At 42.3% G+C, this 19094-nt stretch overlaps 1 long non-coding RNA gene across 2 annotated transcripts; it reads right to left on the bottom strand.

Annotated features, from left to right (window-relative positions):
• Positions 1 to 6674: 6674 nt before the first annotated feature.
• LOC108177491 (uncharacterized) lies at positions 6675 to 18180 on the bottom strand. 2 transcript variants are annotated; one of them, XR_016233598.1, is made up of 3 exons: positions 16872 to 18166; positions 14150 to 14244; positions 6675 to 6905 (listed from the first exon to the last, which is right to left on the bottom strand). It is a non-coding gene; the product is annotated as an uncharacterized LOC108177491 (long non-coding RNA). The 2 variants fall into 2 exon arrangements; XR_016233599.1 differs by lacking the exon at positions 14150 to 14244 and having other exon boundaries at positions 16872 to 18180.
• Between the last annotated feature and the right edge of the window lie 914 nt (positions 18181 to 19094).

The following is a 19094-nucleotide window of genomic DNA, read 5'->3' as shown; positions in this document are numbered from 1 at the left end:
CATATATGCAAATATACCCCCGCAAAATTCCAAAATCTGAAACACTTCAGGTATTTCAAATAAGGGACATTAATGATCTCAATACACCACTTTAAAAAATAAGAGATGGGGGCCGGCATCGTGGCTCACTTGGTTAATCCTCCGCCTGCAGTGCCGGCATCCCATATGGGCACCAGTTTCTAGTCCTGGTTGCTCCTCTTCCAGCCAAGCTCTCTGCTGTGGTCTGGGAGGGCAGTGGAGGATGGCCCAGGTGCGTGAGCCCCTGAACCCACATGGGAGACCAGGGGAAGGCACCTGGCTCCTGGTTGCGGATCGGTACAGCTCTGGCCGTAGTGGCCATTTTGGGGGGTGAACAAACAGAGGGAAGATCTTTCTCTCTGTCTCTCTCTCTCACTAACTCTATCTGTCAAAGAAAAAAAAATAAATAAGAGATGGTCAGAATAGATTAAAAAAAAAAACAATCCAACTGTATGTCAAGAAACCTACTCTAAATAGACATAGACAAATTAAAAGTAAAGGACTGAAGGAAATTTTACTATGGAAATATTAATCAAAAGAAGTAGGAGTAAGTATATTAAGACAAAGGACATTTCAGAATATGGAAAGTTATCAGAGACAAAGAGGGGGCATCACATAATGATAAAGGGTTCAACACTCCAAAAAGCTGTAAGGTGCCGGCGCTGCAGCTAAATAGGCTAATCCTCCGCCTTGCGGCACCGGCACACCAGGTTCTAGTCCTGGTCGGGGCGCCAGATTCTGTCCCGGTTGCCCCTCTTTAAGTCCAGCTCTCTGCTGTGGCCAGGGAGTGCAGTGGAGGATGGCCCAAGTGCTTGGGCCCTGCACCCGCATGCGAGACCAGGAGAAGCACCTGGCTCCTGGCTTTGGATCAGCACGGTGCGCTGGCCGCAACGCGCCGGCCACGGCAGCCATTGGAGGGTGAACCAACGGTAAAGGAAGACATTTCTCTCTCTCTCTCTCTCTCTCTCTCTCACTGTCCACTCTGCCTGTCAAAAAAAAAAAAAAAAAAAAAAAAAAGCTGTAAGAATCCTTGATGTATATGTACCTAACAACAGAAGATTAAAATACATGAGACAAGAACTGAGTAAACTGCAAGGAGGAACAGATGAAAACACTCTATGTTGAGATCTGAACACCCCTCGACCAGAAATGGACAGACATACAGGCCAACCCAACAATTAAGGACAAAATGGAACTCAACAGTACCATCAATCAATTGGATATAATGGACACATGTAGACTACTTCACCCAAAATAGCAAATTACACATTATTCTCAAATTCACATGGAAAATACACCAAAACAGAATACATTCCGGGCCATAAAACAAAACAACTTAAAAGAATAGAAAAAGCAAATTATGCTTTCAGATGACAGAGGAGTTAAACTAGAAATCAACAACAGAGGGGCCGGCATTGTGGCTTAGCAGATAAAACTGCCACCTGTAACGCTGCCATCCCACATGAGTACAGGTTTGACTGCTGGCTGCTCCACTTCCAATCCAGCTCCTTGCTAATGGCCTGGGGAAAGCAGTGGAGGATGGCCCATGTTTTTGGGCCCCTGCTATCCCTTCTACCCATATAGGTGACCTGAATGAAGTTCCTAGCTCCTGGCGATGGCCTGACCCAGCCCTGGCCACTGCGTCCATCTAGGGAGTGAACCAACAGATGAAAGATCTCTCTCTCCATCTCTCCCTTTTTCTAACTCTGACTTTCAAATAAATAAATTAATAGCTAAGACGTGGAATCACCCTAAATACCCATCAACCAAAGACTGGATAAAGAAATGATGGGATATGTACACTATGGAATACTACAGAGCGGTAAAAAAAAATGAAATCTGGTTATTTGCAACAAAATGATAATCTGGAAAACATCATACTTAGTGAAATAAGCCAGCCCCAAAGGGATAAATACCATATGTTCTCCCTGATCTGTGAGAACTAATAGAACATCTAAAACAAAATCTGTAGAAGTGAAATTGACACTTTGAGAAGGGATGCCTTGAGCTGCCCTTGTCTTGACTGTCAAGGAACAGTTTCAGTTTTTTTCATGTTTTTGGTTTCTTTTTTTTTTTTTTCATACTATTTGTTGAACTCTACTTAACATAGAGTTAATCATATGTGTATAAAGTCAATTGAGGATAGATTTCAGTAAAAAATAAGAGTGGGAATAAGAGAGAGAGAGGAGGCAGTTTGTAACTGTAAAGCTTTATAGTTTTGCATACAGTCCTACAGACTTACTTCTAAGAGTACAATTTAAAAATTTGTCATGGGACTCCAAATCTCATTAAGCTTGGTGGTAAAAATGCCATCTTAATTGTTAAAGTGATCATATTACATGTTAAAGTGAACATATAGATAGGATTAAATGTTAAAGTGATCATATAAATAGGATCAAGTGTCTGGTAATAATAATAGATAGAATTAAAAAGGAGAGAATGTTTCAACATAGGAAGCAGTCCACACAGCAGAATGACAACCACTTTAAGTAACACTCTGACCTCAGAATCAGCCGCTAAGGCTTCCTTGTCTGGCAGAAAAGCCCATGAGAGTATTTCAGGCATGGAAAGCCAAAACCACTGAAGCAAAAAATGTTCTACATGAAGGATCTCTGTGAGTGAGACCCAAGAGGAAAGACGTGGCCATCAAAGAAGTATGTACTTTTCTCTAAAGGAAGGAGAGAACTTCCGCTTTGCTTATGGCCTTGTCTAAATACTGACAAAGTCTGTGGACTCAAAAGGCTTCCATAGCCTAGGGAGCTCATGTCAAGAGCCTCATGTGGCCGGCGCCGTGGCTCAATAGGCTAATCCTCCACCTGCAGTGCTGGCACCCCAGGTTCTAGTCCCGGTCAGGGAGCCGGATGCTGTCCCAGTTGCTCCTCTTCCAGTCCAGCTCTCTGCTGTGGCCTGGGAGTGCAGTGGAGGATGGCCCAGGTCCTTGGGCCCTGCACCTGCTTGGGAGACCAGGAGAGGCACCTAGCTCCTAGCTTCAGATCAGCGCGGCATGCCGGCCACAGCAGCCATTTGGGGGGTGAACCAACAGAAAAGGAAGACCTTTCTCTCTGTCTCTCTCTCTCACTGTCCACTCTGCCTGTCGAAAAAAAAAAAAAAGAGCCTCAGGTGGTCACTGATGTCCTACAGAAGAATGTTAATTATTAAATTAACAACAGGAGTCACTTTGTACTAACTCCCCATGCAGGACCTCTGTATGTATTATGAGAATTAACTGTAAAACTGGTTCTCAAACTCTGTGTGTGTGTGTGTGTGCATGCAAATTGTTGAAATCTTTACTTAGTATAGAGTTGGTCTTCTGTGTACAAAGTTATTTGAAAATGAATCTTAATGAAGAATGGGACTGGGAAGGGGAGAGGGAAGAGAAGGAGGGGTGGAAGTGTAGGTGGGAGAGCAGGTATGGTGGGAAGAATAACTATATTCCTAAAGTTGTATTTATGAAATTTGTATTCCTTCCTTAAAAATAAATTAAAAAATATTAAAAATAAATAAATCAACAACAGAAAGATAGCTAAACAATCACAAAACACTTGCAGATTAAACAACACACATCTATATAAAACATAGGCCAAAGCTGAGATCTCAAGGGAAATTTTAAAATATTTTGGACTAAATGAAAATCAAAATACAATTTACCAAAATCTGTGGGATACAGAAAAGGAAGTGCTTAGATAAAAATTTGTAGCATTGGATGAATGCATTAGAAAAGAAGATTTAAAATCAATCATCTAAGCTTCTAACCTAGGAAACTATAAAAAGAAGAGAAAATTAATCCAAAATAAAAGGAAGAAATAATAACAATAAACCATAGCAAAATATCAATGAAATTGAAAACAGAAAGTCAATAGGCAAAATCAACAAAACTGAAATCTAGTTCTTTGAAAAGATCACTAAAATTGATAAGCCTCTAGCAAAGTTAACCAAGAAAAAAGGCAAGAAGATATAAGGTATCATTATAATGAATGAAAGATGGGAGAAAAATACAGTTCCCATAAACATTAATGACCTGCACCGCAGCTCATTTGGCTAATCCTCCACCTGCGGCGCCGGCACCCCAGGTTCGAGTCCCAGTTGGGGTGCCAGATTCTGCCCCGGTTGCCCCTCTTCCAGTCCAGCTCTCTGCTGTGGCCTGGGAAGGCAGTAGAGGATGGCCCAAATGTAGTGCACCGGCTGCAGTGCACCAGCAGTAGCGGCCATTTGGGGGGTGAACCAACGGAAAAAGGAAGACCTTTCTCTCTGTCTTTCTCTCTCTCTCTCTCACTAACTCTGCCTGTTAAAAAAAAAAAAAAAGGATAATAAAGAAATATTATAAGCACTTCCTTCCACAAATTCAATAAGCTAGATGAAATGCACCAATTTCTTGAAAGTCACAATCTGTTAAAACTCATACCAGAAAGGGACAAATACCATATGTTCTCCCTGATCTGTGATAACTAATAGAGCACCTAAAAGGAAATCTGTAGAAGTGAAATTGACATTTTGAGAAGCAATGACTTGAACAGCCCTGGTCTTGACTGTTGAGGAAGTTTTTGTTTGTTTGTTTGTTTGTTTTTTCTTAATGGAGAATGGGATTATGAGTGAGAGAGGGAGGAGGAGGTGGGGTGGGAGTTGGGTTGGGAGGGTGAGTATGATGGGAAGAATCACTATATTCTTAAAGTTGTACTTACAAAATCTGTACTCATTAAATAAATGGTTTCTTTGGGAAAAAAATAAAGAATACTAAAAAAAAACACCAATAACAATAACAAAAAAACTCACACCAGAAGAAATAGACTTTCAGAATAGGCCCCTCTATTAAAGAAATGGAATCAACAGTTATTACTCTTCCAAAACAGAGAGCACTGAGTCTAGAAGGATGTACCAGTGAATTCTACCAAATAATTAAATTATATAGATTCTTTTCTGAAAGATTTATTTATTTGAAAGGCAGAGTTACAGAGGGAGAGACAGATGTCTTCCATCTGCTGATTCACTCCCCAAATAGCTGGAACAGCCAGGGCTGGCCAGGCCTGAGGCAGGAGCCAAGAACTCCAGCGGTGTATCCCACATGGGTGGCAGGGCCCAAGCACTTGGGCCATCTGCTGCTGCTTTCTCAGGTACATTAACAAGGAGCTGGATCAATAGATGTAAATAAAGCATTTGACAATCCATACCAATTCATGATTTAAAACAAATAATCTCTCAGCAAATTAGGAATAGATGGAAGTTCCTCAATTTGATAGAGCATCTACAAAAACTCTACTTCCAATAATATCAAACTTAATAGGCCCTGGCCTTAGAAACTGTATACTGTTGCTTCTGCGACACAACACTGGTCAGACAAGTCTGTAAGGCCAGCCTGTATTCAAGGAAGGAAAACTGAATCCCACTTCTTGGCCTGGTCAAATAGCCCCGACGCATGCATACCAGAAGGCACGATGAACTGGGGGCCACTACCGCATACATTTCTGCACAGTCTCCTCTTGGGCTGCAGCGATGCACACCTCCCCAAAGTCTCATCCAATCGAACCCCAGCATCAGGCTCAGAGTTCGCCATCTCCGGCCGACCACCAAGCTCAGATTTAGATGAGGTTACTTAAACACAGCTCTTAATCTAGAGCTCTGTGAACAGAAAGACCGTGGAAGGACAGGGGTGAGGTAACCGCAGGGACACTCCCCAGGAGAGAGGAGACACAGAGCTGTCACTGGTCCATGGCAACTCTGAAATCCAGCAGGGCACATGGCCCAAGCTTTCTCTTCTGGGAGCAAGAACGATCCTTCTCCGAGAACCAGCTCTGCTCCTTAAGACTGGTTTGTTAATATGCTTCTTGGCTCTGCCCCAGACTTGTGGTTTTACCTTCTGAGACACCTTTTGTTTGGCACCACAAACGGCCCATGTTTGGAGCTGACACACTTTCTCAGTCTCCTTTCTGCCCATAGAACGCTGGGAGCCCAGAGGCCTCTTTAATTTTGAACGCTCGGACTCCCTTTCAGTCCAAGCTAGCAGTGCTCTCATAAACACAACAGTCCCAGAAAACTCTGGGTTTCCTGCGGATTTTATAGCGTTTCTCTCCATGCCCCAAAGGCACATCTGTACATGCCTTTCTGTACAAGCCTCCACTCTGGACTGTCTGCTATGGAACGACGCCCTTAAGATTCTTACAAACATGTTGCCTAGATGACAGAGTTGATGAGGCACCACCTTAACTTTTTCTGAAATCTTAACAAAGGTCTCACCACCACAGCCTTGATTAAATGTTTCCCTTGAAGCCATTTCTTATTTTGAGGACCGCTGGCCAATGGGAAAGACAAGAAACATGAAATAGTTTTTTATTTTCAAATCTAAAAGCCTATCAGATCTATATATTCTAATTATAAACTAAACATTTCATTTCTCTCTTCCCAAATTTAAAAAAAAAATGTCAATGGCCATTTTAATCATTTTGCCTAGAGATCTCTTTAGCCAACTCATCAGGTCCATTTTTCATGCAGCCACGAGTTTGCCCATTGCCCTTTGCAGCTTGAATAGCAGGTTTTTGCTGCTCTGCCAGCCTCTGTGAACAAACCCTGTGCTGCCCTTGTGGCCTCTACCTGCCACCCAGTCCCCAAGCCAATAGCACATGCTGTAGGATTTCGCTACATGTGTACCCACTGTCAAATACCAATTTCTTTTTTTTTATAAGATTTATTTTATTTATTTGAGAGACAGAGTTACAGAGAGAGGTAGAGACAGAGAGAGAGGTCTTCCATCCACTGGCTCACTCCCCAGATGGCTGCAACGGCCGGAGCTGTGCTGATCCGAATCCAGGAGCCAGAAACTTCCGTGTCTCCCACATGGGTGCAGGGCCCAAGGATTTGGACCATCTTCTTCTGCTTTCCCAGGCCATAGCAGGAAGCTGGATAAATACCAATTTCTGTATTGATTACTTATCACCATATAACAAAATACCCCAAGACTTTGTGGTTTAAAACAACTATAAATGTACCAGCCAATTAGCAAGGCTTTATTTTTCTGCACTGAAATAAACTTATCTTCCAATTCTATTTTTCCACAGACTTTATGAAGTACTTTCATGTGTGTGTGTGTGTGTGTGTGAAATTTTTTACATCTGAATTTGGAATCACGATGTTCACTTCACCAGTTTATTTAGACAAATGGAGTTGAGTCATAACACTTTATGATCGTCAGCTAGCAAATGCCTGCAGTCTGGTTGGCAAAAATAATGAATTCTTAGTGATTTGAGATTTGCCTAGAGCTCCTGACTATAAAATGTTTCCTGTGAAGTAAAATGATATCGCACAGGAATTTTTGTGGAAATTATAGGGTTTATGGATTAGCAAAGTGAGAATTAATGAGGTTCCTCTGTCTTTACTGCAACCTAAGAACTGGAATTCCTATAAAGAAATTAGTTCTAAGAGTGAAGTCCTCTTTCAAATCATTCTGACAGAGATGACATCACATTGAAAGCAAAAGACAGTAAAAGCCTACATTTTGCCATTACAGAGATCATTTTTATTGTAATACGTAATTTATATTAATTAAATTTTCACATGGATAACTTGGCAATAAAATTATTTATTATCTAAGTGTATGTCTGTAATCTTACTGTGAAAAAATTTTACAAAGGTTTGGGACAACATAAGCTATAGTTTCCTATCTATTTCTCAGAGTCACTTATACTATTAAAATTAAGAAATTTTTATACATTAAAGTATTGCTTCTCACATATTTGTTAGTGAAACAAAATGTAATTTCTAGCATCTTCAAAATATGTAAAATGAATGATTATTAAAATTGCAGCAGAGGCATGCACTGTGCTGCAGCAAGTTAAGCTGATGCTCGGAACACCCACATTCACTATCAGAATATCCATGAGAGCTTCAAACCCCAGCTAATCTGCTTCTGCTCCAGCTTCCTGCTAAGGCACACCCTGGAGGCACCAGATGATAACTCAAACACTTGGGTCCCTGTCACCCACACAGGAGACCTGGATGGAGTTCTGGACTCCTAGTTCTGGGCTGGCCCAGCTCTGGCTGTTGTAGGCATTGGGGGAATGAACCAGCAGGTGGAAGATATCTCTTTCTCTTTCTTTCTTTCTCTCTCTCTTTTTCTCTCTCTCTCTCTCCTTCAGATAAACTAAATAAATTTTATTTTAAAAGTTATTCATTTAGTTGAGAGACAGAAAGGAAAAACTTACATGCATTAGTTCACTCCTCAAATATCCACAATGGCTGGGCTGCATAGGGACCAAAGCCATGAGCCAGGAACTAGATCCTGGTCTTGTACATGGGTGGCAGAAACTCAATTAATTGAGCAATCACTGCTGTTTCTTAAGGTCTGCATTGAGAGAAGGCTAGAGACAGGAGCCAGAGCCAGGAATTGAAGTACTCCAATATGCAACACAGGCATCTTAACTGCTAGACTAAATGCCTATATCTGTTTTTACATTTTTAAATGGTTGAAAAGAAGCCAAATGAATTATTACAATGAAAATTATATACAATTCAAATTTCAATAAATAGTTTCACTGGAATAGAGCCATGATCATTTGCTTACATTTTGCTAATGACTTTTTTCCACAGAATACAACAGAACTGTGCAGTTGAGACAGAAACCATAGAACCAACAAATCTTAAAATATTTACTATCTTTACAGGAAAAGTCTGCTGACTCCTGCTTACATAAAGTTTCCATAATATATTCAAGAGTAATTTGATGAATCAAGTCCATCAAGTTACACTATGTTTCTTGGCATTCTCTTATATATTATTTGGGAGTAAAAAGTTATAGAATTCAATTCATAGTTTGTGTAAGTACTGTGTTAACTATTGGCTCCCCAGTATCCTCTAAATTCCCACCCCAGCTCACACCACAGGGTCAGCTGACAGGCCAGGCAGGCAGTTGGCATGGCAGCTAAGATGCTGCTTGTGACGCCTGCATCTCAAATCAGAGTGCCTGTGTTGGAGTCCTGGTTCTGCTCTCAATTCCAGCTTCCCACCTGAGAGGAAGCAGGTGAAGGCCCAAGTACTTGGGTTCCCAGCTCATGGCTTCAGCCTGGCCCAGCCCAGCCTGTTGCAGGCATTTGGAGAATAAACCAGTGGATGGCAGATCTCTCTCTCCTTTTCAAATAAATTATTATTTTTAAAAGCAAAAAAGTAGAACAGTGATTTCCAGGAGATGGAGGGGGAGAACAGGGAAATATTCCAGATGGGTAATGATTGTTGGTTGCGCAGCAATATAAGAGTACTTAATGCCACTGAACTGTATTCTTAAAACGGTTACATTTATGTATTTTACATTGTGTATATTTCACCAACAGAAAAATACACAAAATGAACTTATAATATTAATAACTACAAAATAAATGCAAGCATCTTAGAATATCTACAGTTATAATAGAATGTGACTGTTATTATAAAACGTAACCAACACTAACAACATTCAGGTACACCCACGAAAGAAAAAGAAAAAAAAAAATCACTGTTCCAAAATGGCAGCTACTACCATGAAGACAGATGACACTGCGCCTGAGAGTCAGATGAGAAGCAGCCAGGGCTGACTGACCTGTGTGGAAACAGGGCGCATGTACTGTGCAAAGCAGTTCATAGTTTGAAAGGTGACCAGGTCGCAGAACAGTCACTAGAATCACATGTTTTTTTTTTGTTTTTTTTTTTTTTGTTTTTGTTTTTTTATTTTTTTTTAACTTTTATTTAATGCATATAATTTTCCAAAGTACGACTTATGGATTACAATGGCTTCCCCCCCATACCGTCCCTCCCACCCACAACCCTCCCCTTTCCCACTCCCTCTCCCCTTCCATTCACATCAAGATTCATTTTCGATTATCTTAATATACAGAAGATCAGCTTAGTATACATTAAGTATGGATTTCAACAGTTTGCTCCCACACAGAAACATAAAGTGAAAAATAATAGATGATTTTTTTTAAATGATGATGAAATCAGAGCAGACCTATTGTCATGTTTAATCCCAGTGAGAGTCAAGTTGGGAATTGATAATTTTTTTTTTTTTTTTTTTTTTTTTTTACAGAGGATCAGTTTAGTATGCATTAAGTAAGGATTTCAACAGTTTGCACCCCCATAGAAACACAAAGTGAAATATATTGTTTGAGTACTCGTTATAGCATTAAATCTCAATGTACAGCACATTAAGGATGGAGATCCTACATGAGGAGTAAGTGCACAGTGACTCCTGTTGTTGACTTTACCAATTGACACTCCTGTCTATGGCATCAGTAATCTCCCTATGCTCCAGTCATGAGTTTCCAAGGCTATGGAAGCCCTCTGAGTTCTCCGACTCTTATCTTGTTTAGACAAGGTCATAGTCAAAGTGGAGGTTCTCTCCTCCCTTCAGAGAAAGGTACCTCCTTCTTTGATGCCCTGTTCTTTCCACTGGGATCTCACTCGCAGAGATCTTTTGCCAGAGTGTCTTGGCTTTCCATGCCTGAAATACTCTCATGAGCTTTTCAGCCAGCTCCGAATGCCTTTAGGGCTGATTCTGAGGCCAGAGTGCTATTTAGGACATCTGCCATTCTATGAGTCTGCTGAGTATCTCACTTCCCATGTTGGATCACTCTCCCTTTTATTTACTCCATCAGTTAGTGTTAGCAGGTACTAGACTTGTCTATGTGCTCCCTTTGACTCCCAGTCCCTTCACCATGACCAACTGTGAACTGAAATTGATCACCTAGAACAGTGAGATGGCATTGGTACATGCCACCTCGATGGGATTGAATTGGAATCCCCTGGTATGCTTCCAACTCCACCACTTGGGGCAAGTCAGCCTGAGCATGTCCCAAATTATACATCTCTTCCCTCTCCCATTCCCACCACCATGTTCAACAGGGATCACATTTCAGTTAATTTTCAACACTTAAGAATAACTGTGCATCAATTACAGATCTAAACCAGTCATATTAAGTAGAACAGATAAAAAAACTACTAAGTTTTAAACAGTAAGGAGTGTCCTAAGCATCTCTATGTCTAGGTGTCTTTTCAAAACCCATGGCAAAATCTGTAACCTCAATACAACATCTCAAATACTTATAATTCCAGTTTCCCTTCAGGTCATGTTTTTCCATGAAGATTCTTTTTTTTTTTTCTTTTTTTTTTTTTTTTTTAAGTTTTTTTTTTTTATCTTTTATTTAATGAATATAAATTTCCAAAGTACGTCTCATGGGTTACAATGGCTTTCCCCCCCATACCGTCCCTCCCACCCACCACCCTCCCCTTTCCCACTCCCTCTCCCCTTCCATTCACATCAAGATTCATTTTCGATTATCTTAGTATACAGAAGATCAGCTTAGTATACCTTAAGTAAGGATTTCAACAGTTTGCTCCCACACAGAAACATAAAGTGAAAAATAATAGATGATTTTTTTTTAAATGATGATGAAATCAGATCAGACCTATTGTCATGTTTAATCCCAGTGAGAGTCAAGTTGGGAATTGATAGTTTCTTTTCTTTTTTTTTTTTTTTTTTAACAGAAGATCAGTTTAGTGTACATTAAGTAAAGATTTCAACAGTTTGCACCCCCATAGAAACACAAAGTGAAATATACTGTTTGAGTACTCGTTATAGCATTAAGCCTCAGTGTACAGCACATTAAGGACAGAGATCCTACATGAGGAGTAAGTGCACAGTGACTCCTGTTGTTGACTTTACCAATTGACACTCCTGTCTATGGCATCAGTAATCTCCCTATGCTCCAGTCATGAGTTTCCAAGGCTATGGAAGCCCTCTGAGTTCTCCGACTCTTATCTTGTTTAGACAAGGTCATAGTCAAAGTGGAGGTTCTCTCCTCCCTTCAGAGAAAGGTACCTCCTTCTTTGATGCCCTGTTCTTTCCACTGGGATCTCACTCGCAGAGATCTTTTGCCAGAGTGTCTTGGCTTTCCATGCCTGAAATACTCTCATGAGCTTTTCAGCCAGCTCCGAATGCCTTTAGGGCTGATTCTGAGGCCAGAGTGCTATTTAGGACATCTGCCATTCTATGAGTCTGCTGAGTATCTCACTTCCCATGTTGGATCACTCTCCCTTTTATTTACTCCATCAGTTAGTGTTAGCAGGTACTAGACTTGTCTATGTGCTCCCTTTGACTCCCAGTCCCTTCACCATGACCAACTGTGAACTGAAATTGATCACCTAGAACAGTGAGATGGCATTGGTACATGCCACCTCGATGGGATTGAATTGGAATCCCCTGGTATGCTTCCAACTCCACCACTTGGGGCAAGTCAGCCTGAGCATGTCCCAAATTATACATCTCTTCCCTCTCCCATTCCCACCACCATGTTCAACAGGGATCACATTTCAGTTAATTTTCAACACTTAAGAATAACTGTGCATCAATTACAGATCTAAACCAGTCATATTAAGTAGAACAGATAAAAAAACTACTAAGTTTTAAACAGTAAGGAGTGTCCTAAGCATCTCTATGTCTAGGTGTCTTTTCAAAACCCATGGCAAAATCTGTAACCTCAATACAACATCTCAAATACTTATAATTCCAGTTTCCCTTCAGGTCATGTTTTTCCATGAAGATTCTTTTTTTTTTTTCTTTTTTTTTTTTTTTTTAAGTTTTTTTTTTTTATCTTTTATTTAATGAATATAAATTTCCAAAGTACGTCTCATGGGTTACAATGGCTTTCCCCCCCATACCGTCCCTCCCACCCACCACCCTCCCCTTTCCCACTCCCTCTCCCCTTCCATTCACATCAAGATTCATTTTCGATTATCTTAGTATACAGAAGATCAGCTTAGTATACCTTAAGTAAGGATTTCAACAGTTTGCTCCCACACAGAAACATAAAGTGAAAAATAATAGATGATTTTTTTTTAAATGATGATGAAATCAGATCAGACCTATTGTCATGTTTAATCCCAGTGAGAGTCAAGTTGGGAATTGATAGTTTCTTTTCTTTTTTTTTTTTTTTTTTAACAGAAGATCAGTTTAGTGTACATTAAGTAAAGATTTCAACAGTTTGCACCCCCATAGAAACACAAAGTGAAATATACTGTTTGAGTACTCGTTATAGCATTAAGCCTCAGTGTACAGCACATTAAGGACAGAGATCCTACATGAGGAGTAAGTGCACAGTGACTCCTGTTGTTGACTTTACCAATTGACACTCCTGTCTATGGCATCAGTAATCTCCCTATGCTCCAGTCATGAGTTTCCAAGGCTATGGAAGCCCTCTGAGTTCTCCGACTCTTATCTTGTTTAGACAAGGTCATAGTCAAAGTGGAGGTTCTCTCCTCCCTTCAGAGAAAGGTACCTCCTTCTTTGATGCCCTGTTCTTTCCACTGGGATCTCACTCGCAGAGATCTTTTGCCAGAGTGTCTTGGCTTTCCATGCCTGAAATACTCTCATGAGCTTTTCAGCCAGCTCCGAATGCCTTTAGGGCTGATTCTGAGGCCAGAGTGCTATTTAGGACATCTGCCATTCTATGAGTCTGCTGAGTATCTCACTTCCCATGTTGGATCACTCTCCCTTTTATTTACTCCATCAGTTAGTGTTAGCAGGTACTAGACTTGTCTATGTGCTCCCTTTGACTCCCAGTCCCTTCACCATGACCAACTGTGAACTGAAATTGATCACCTAGAACAGTGAGATGGCATTGGTACATGCCACCTCGATGGGATTGAATTGGAATCCCCTGGTATGCTTCCAACTCCACCACTTGGGGCAAGTCAGCCTGAGCATGTCCCAAATTATACATCTCTTCCCTCTCCCATTCCCACCACCATGTTCAACAGGGATCACATTTCAGTTAATTTTCAACACTTAAGAATAACTGTGCATCAATTACAGATCTAAACCAGTCATATTAAGTAGAACAGATAAAAAAACTACTAAGTTTTAAACAGTAAGGAGTGTCCTAAGCATCTCTATGTCTAGGTGTCTTTTCAAAACCCATGGCAAAATCTGTAACCTCAATACAACATCTCAAATACTTATAATTCCAGTTTCCCTTCAGGTCATGTTTTTCCATGAAGATTCTTTTTTTTTTTTTTTTTGGTCTCAACTCAGACTCTCAGAGGATGCTTCCCACTTTTTCTTTCTCTGATGGCTTCCTTGCAGTGTTCACAGTCACATCTGTTTCCCACCAAGGCTCACCTTAGTGCCTGCGGGTTTTTCCAACAAGACTGGAAGTTGTCAGAAGTGTGCCTTGCTCACCAGTGTACCCCCAGCTGCTCAGTACAGTGTTGGGCCTATAGCAGACAGATAATACATGTTTGTTGATTGCATGAATGAATGAAGAATTAAATGAATGGAACACATGGATCACAATTCCTGAAGAGGGCCCAATTTCAAGAGATAGACTGATCTGGGGACCCAATCATCTGACTGGAACGAAGTGTTAGAAGCCACTGCAGAGATCAAGTCACAGAGAGCAGCAAGGGGCTAGAGTGCAACTTCAGTACCATGAAAAGAGCATACACTGCCCAACTAGCTTATTCCAAAAAGCGTTTTTCTTTCTGGAAGGTTGTTGTAACTACTGCATTCAGAATAAAATGTCTGAAGAGCCTGTGAAGAGCTGTGAAGAGTAGCTGACCATTTGCTCATGAAAAGTGTTTTTCACTGGGCTTATTATATGTATGCACAAGGGTACTTCAAATAGTTCATAGACAAATGACATTAAAAGCATGAGTTTACTTTGGTGCAAAAAATTTATTTCATAACGTATGGAAAATGTGTAGTATGAAAAAATTGTTGGGGCCAGCACCGTGGCACAATAGGTTAATGCCCTGGCCTGAAGCACCAGCATCCCATATGGGTGCTGGTTCGAGACCTGGCTGCTCCACTTCCGATCCAGCTCTCTGCTATGACCTGGGAAAGCAGTAGAAGATGGTCCAAGTCCTTGGGCCCCTGCATCCACATGGGAGACCCGGAAGAAGCTCCTGGCTCCTGGCTTCAGATCGGTGCAGCTCCGGCCATTGCGGCCAATTGGAGAGTGAACCATCAGATGGAAGACCTCTCTCTCTCTCTCTCTCTGCCTCTCCTCTCTCTGTGTAACTCTGACTTTCAAATAAATAAATAAATCTTTTTAAAAAAAGAAAAATTTTTTCACGGATTTCAAAAAATTGCACCAAAATAAACTCATACTTTTAATTCTATTTGTAAACATTTTTAAGTACCTTCATATATTAATATATACCAAATAAAAAGTGGCTTTGTGTTTTACCTTTGTAAACATAAGAAAAACCATGGAACTATAGATACTCTCAGTCTCTTTCCACCCCTAATTTAAGTAAACTTCAAGGACACAGCCACATTCTGGGATCCACCAAGCCGCCTGCTTTTCTTTTCTTAACATAAAAGAAATCATGGAAGGTTTTTCAGTGCAATTTTCCTAGAGTTTTCCCAATACTGTATTTAATTTCAGTGGTTTAGGTACAAGAGGGTCTGTCAGAATGGATGTTTTCTTGTTCAGCCACAAATTCTCTTCGATATTTTTGGTCTTTTGCACCTTACCTATATGTGAACCCCAACTGATTTCCTGTCCTACCTCCTTTTCCCTCATACCTTAAGGAGAACCACCTGAGACAGAAGAGAAGGCTCTGACGATCACTCGAGCTTTGTAAGGGAAGCACATGGCAGGGGCAACCAACGCACTCCCACACGAAAAGCATTACATGTTTTCAACTAAGGACGAAGGGCACTGACTATTACAAATGAGAGCGTGTACCTTCCAGTGATCATTCAGTGCCATAAATACACTGAGAGACTGAATCTACTCATGGGAATAGCTCCTAAACTGGTAGACGTTCATCCTCCTAAGAAAATCCTGAGAAACACAGAACCACTTTTAAAAGGGGGGAGGAGCTAAAATAAAATGCTCTATAAGCAAAGTGCAGCTCAAACTCTAGTTTTTTCTCCTATCAGCATTTTATAGAAAAGAATATTTTCATTTAACAACAGATTGCTCAACATCCATTACTCTAGGCTAGAACCTAGCAGTGCATTAGTGGTCTCCCATTCTTAAGGAAAGTGTCTTCTTTCTCCACTTGGACTCGAACCCCCTGAAGAAAGATCTTACAGAATTCTGTGTCTCAGTGTTGCCAGCAACCAGCTTAATAACCTCAGGAATAAGGGCTGACAGCTACTGGATCTGAGGAAGACTAACAGGGGCAAGAGGAGGTGCAGGGAAAAGACTGCCATGCTGCCGGCTCAATTCATTTCTGTTTGTTCAACAAAGAGGTTTAGTGCCCTCTGTAAAAGTAAGATATCAATAAAAACTAGCTCATTTTATATATTTACTACTTTTTACCTCTCATGGTTCTGCAGACAGTGAGCTCAGCTGGGCAGCTCTTGCATGAGATCTTTCTCCAGCTGGGGCTGGAGGCAGCGGAAGAGTCCACAGGACTGGACACCCCAGATTGCTCACTGGCAAGGGTGGCACATTACCTGATGTCACCTCACGGCTTATTACTGGGGGCAGTCTGCATGCTAGCATCAACCTGCCCACCTACATGTGACCTCGTCTACATACAATTCCTCATTCTTGAAGATTGCAGCTGGGACTCAGGAGGCAGTGCCCCAAAAGCTAGCATTCCAAGACAGAAGGTAGAAGCAGCAAGATTTTTCTGATCTAGTCCTAGAGTGCCGCTTCAGTCCAAGGAGAGACTACATGAGAATGTGCGTAAAGGAGAAATGACATCCAGGTTGGGGATCTTTGGAGAAAGAATCAGATGGATAGACAAAAAACATTGTGTAATATATAATTTTATATAATATTTCACTGATATAGCATAATATGTATTTTATATATTATATAATCACTAAATACTATTACATATATATGGACATTACACATTGCACCATGTGCTTTACTTACATTATCTCATTCACAAAAGGGAATCCTGATGGGTAGACACAGGAATCCACATTTCACAAATGAGGCACCTGAAGCTCAGAGAAGCATAATCCCTTGTCCAAGGTTACCCAGCAGTGCATTTCCTCTCCAAAATCCAATCCACATACCATCTGCCAATATAAACCCAAAGCATTCAATCAAACCCAAAGCATTCAATCTTTCCACATGCAAAGTTTTATTCTCAGGAAACATGAAAGAGAAAGGAGCTACATGACCTGCCTTCAAGGATTTTCTAATCTAATGAAGACCAAAAATATCGAAGAGAATTTGTGGCTGAACAAGAAAACATCCATTCTGACAGACCCTCTTGTACCTAAACCACTGAAATTAAATACAGTATTGGGAAAACCCTAGGAAAATTGCACTGAAAAACCTTCCATGATTTCTTTTATGTTAAGAGAGGTTGAGAAAAAAAGAAGTTGAGAATAAAGATTCGGGTTAAGACCTAGCATGCCGGAGCCGGTGAGGGGTCCCTGAAGGCCAGCGGAAGGAACGCCGCACCACCGTGCCCTCCAGACTGCCTCCCAGGAATGAACACTGCTTAACGGGTAAACACGTAAATGCTATTGATTCCTTTCCAAAAGGTCACGCAAACAGGGTGTATATTCCTACATTTGTGTCAGGGAAGGTTTCAAAAGCCTTTTTCCCTTTCCCACAGAAATTGGTGGATACTCATAAAACCCTCAACCCTTTTATCACATTGTTGATCACTTTCCCTACCTACAAGGCAATAATTTTCCACTCTGTAACCCAATCAATACGCTATCTACCCCTGTTAACTGCTCTTGCTACCAGCCTCACCCTCACAGCAACCAGATTTTTGTTTAATTGCAACTTTTTCTTAATCTGTGGTATCTCTCAAAGGCATTAGTTTTTTACCATATATATATATACACACATACACATACACACACATATATTTTTTCTCAGTCTCAGCTGTTCAGAGCCCAAGAGTTGAGTTTTAAGAACCTGAGTCACAGTCCGCCTTATTCGTCCCCTAGTGACTCGCTACCGCAGCCCTAGGTGTTTTGTATAATGCATGAGTGAACCCCGCTTAGAAACAGAAATGCATTTTCAATAAGTATTTATTATGTTGTGCCGAGCATACAGCTTTAAATTTGCCCGCTGTAGCTTGAAGCATTACACAAACTGTGGGTCTGCTGACTGCCTCTCTGGCAGCAACACACACAGAAAATAGATTGCTAAGGGTTTTTCCCTCCTCCGCCTCCTCCCTCTCCTCTCTCTTTCCCTCCCTCCCTCCCTCCCTCGCTTTCTCCTTTTCCTTTTTTTTTTTTTTTTTTTTAACCAGTCGTGAACATTTTTCCGTCCTGTGGCGTTTTTAATCACCACGTATTTCCGTCCAGGACCTATGCTCCTCTACCGATTCCTATTAAAACGCTTTTTTCTCCGCGACCCCTCGGCGGGTCGAATCCCGCGTGGGCCGGGCCCCGCGAGCCGGGCCGAGCGACGACGGGGACCGGCGGCGCCTCTGCCTCCCGGCTTTCTCCCTCTCCTTTTTGTCCATCCCCCCCCCCCCCACAAATGTTTTCGCCTTTGATGGCGAGGGCGGGGTGGGGGATGAGAACAAAAGAGACCTATCTTTCTCCCGGCTGACGTCAGTTTGGTTTTACTGACAACTATTCGAGCGTGTGGAGCAGTTGGAAGCGGCCCCGCGCCGCCCCCGCCCCCGCCGCCGTCCGCTCGGAGGGAAAACAGGCCCGCTCGCGGCCCCAGCGGCGCGCCCTGAAAACGGCCCGCCCGCCCGCCCGGCAAAGGGCATTCGAGGCTTATTTGTGTGGCACGATCTTTACTGGGGCGGAAAACACGCGGCGGGGGAGGAGCGGCAACGGGCGCAGCCGGGCGGGGACAGCCAGGAATGTTCTTTCCCGGCCGCGGGGGACCGGACGCGGGCAGAGAAAATAGTCCCTGCCCCGGGCGCGGGGGGCGCGCCGGCGCGCGGGGTCCGGGCCCGGGCGGTTCCGGGCGGCTCCGGGCGGGGCGGCGGCGCGAGGGTTCCGGCCGCGCGGAGCCGGGGAGCCGGCAGCCGTGGACCCCGCGGGCGCGCGTGCGCGGTGCGGCCCCCACGCCCCGGCAGCGGCGGCCTCGGCGGCGCCAGCCTCGGGCTCGGCGAGCGCGGCGGCGGCGGCGGCGGCAAAACCCGGGCTGGAGCGGGGCGCGGATCGG

This window comes from Oryctolagus cuniculus, chromosome 5, assembly GCF_051225735.1.
Source record: "Oryctolagus cuniculus isolate XC-2025 breed Fujian yellow rabbit chromosome 5, ASM5122573v1, whole genome shotgun sequence".
NCBI classification, from domain to species: domain Eukaryota; kingdom Metazoa; phylum Chordata; class Mammalia; order Lagomorpha; family Leporidae; genus Oryctolagus; species Oryctolagus cuniculus.
Note: the sequence above shows the minus strand (reverse complement) of the source record. Positions and strands in the feature narration are given on the sequence as shown.